Genomic DNA, 2,085 nt, shown 5'->3' with positions numbered 1-2,085 from the left:
GACAATTACTTTTGCACCAACCTAATATTTCTTCTATCTAGCTATAATTATGTATTCTTTAACAAATTTCTCTTTATCTCATCCTTTCCCCTACCTTTCCCAGCCTTTAGTGTTCTCTGTTCTACTTTTTACGTATATGAGATCAACTTTTTTTTTAATAGAGTGCACTTGGTATAAAATACATAGCTCTGTACAAATGCAAGTTCATGAGGATGTCACTTATTGAAAACAAATGATATCTGCTTTAAATAGAATCCTTGATTTTCTCAAATCATGTTGATTCCATGGGTCTTGTCAAAAGGTATTTTGGAGCCACAAAAACAAAAGTTCGTAAGGCTGTGTCAATGTTGGTGTCATCTCTATCTCTTCAACTGATTCTCTGATTTCCTCGGCAATGCAACCCTGGCACTCATGAAATAAGAGAGATTTCTGAATTGGCAGAGATATTTGCCTAGAATCTCAGAAGTCCCCTGAAGCTGAAATAATTTCTGAAGGTTGAAGCGTGATAAATTACTTTTATTGCATATATAAAATGGAGAGACTGGAAAATGACTTACATGAAATGATGTCACAGAACACTGTTGAAAGGTCTATTGTTTTGTTTACTGTGGAAGTCATCCTGTATTAGCATCATAGGGCAGCGCTAATAATGTATTACAAATTGGGTGGCATGAAAGAGAAGAAATATATTTTCTCACAGTTTTGCAGGGTAGAAGTCTGAACTCAAGATGTCATGAAGGTTGGTTCCTTCTGAAGACTCTGAGGGGGAACCTATTCCATATCTTTCACCTAGTTCCTGATGACAGTCAGCAGGCCCTGGCATTTCTTGCCTTGTAGCTGCATCACTCTGCTATACCTTCATCTTCACCAGGCATTCTCTGTGTATATGTTTATCTTCACATGGTCATTTTCTTATCAGTACACCAATCATATTGAATTAAGAACCCCTTTACCCAATATGATCATATCTTAACTAAGTATATTTACAATACATTCTGTAGTACTGTGGGTTAGAACTTCAACATATCATTTTTGAGGGACACAATTCAACCCATAATAGTGACTTAGTCAAAAAGAGAATTTTAGAAAAAGAGATATTGGGGTTTAAGTTTTGTCTCCACTTTGGGTCCTGGATGAGTCATTTATTTTCTCTGAATTTATTTCCTTATATGTAAAATGGAGATAATATTTACCTCATTTTGTTTTGTGAAGATCAATGCTGATCTATGTAAAAATTGTGGCACATAGTAGAGCATCCAAAACATGACACTTCTTATTAATATTAGTGCAAAATTTATTTGTCAGATAACTGACAGGTCAGGTTATATTTAGTAGAATTACTGCCATCCATATAATTTTTGAATCGTTTCCTATGTTGGGTCTAAAGCTTGCTGACATAATTTCCATTCTGGTGCCTCCACATTATTATATTGTAAACTGTACTTTATCACATCATAGCTGAAAATAATTTGTATTTTGACATCACAGACTCAGTAATTTTTAAAAATTCAGACACTCCAAAGATTATCCTCAAATAATGGCTGCAAATTTGCAGTTGAATCTGATTTAGCAGGAATGAATACAAAATTTTATTTTCAGATAGCTTCCTATTAGTTAAAACTTTGACAAGCATCACAAATAAAAGTGCATTTTCTAATATAATGTGTATCTTTACCCATAAAATTAACTCAAAATTTGCTTAGTCTAGAAAAGAACATTACTAATTTAAGTTTATTGCTGACAATGGCCATTACCATGGAGTTTGTGTGTGTGTTTATGGTGGAGGTGGGAAGAAGCTGTTATTGAAAATGTATAGGAAATGCAGATTTGAAGAAATGTACTAGATAGAAAAACATATGCAGCCTGTGCCTAGAGCATAAAGGCTGCTGTCAGCTTTTCAAAAGCCCAACGTTTTACAATTTTCAGAGATACACAGTGCAGATGTGTCAGCAGAATTTGGCCCACAGTGTTTAGATTAGCAGGAAATCTATTAATCCAACCTAATATCCAAAGGGCTATTGCTAGATCTCGGAGGTTATAAATTTACGCCACTCTTTCATCATTCTGGGCCCCAGATGGCCTTAA

This window comes from Macaca nemestrina, chromosome X, assembly GCF_043159975.1.
Source record: "Macaca nemestrina isolate mMacNem1 chromosome X, mMacNem.hap1, whole genome shotgun sequence".
In the NCBI taxonomy this organism is placed as follows: domain Eukaryota; kingdom Metazoa; phylum Chordata; class Mammalia; order Primates; family Cercopithecidae; genus Macaca; species Macaca nemestrina.
This window is presented reverse-complemented; position numbering follows the sequence as displayed.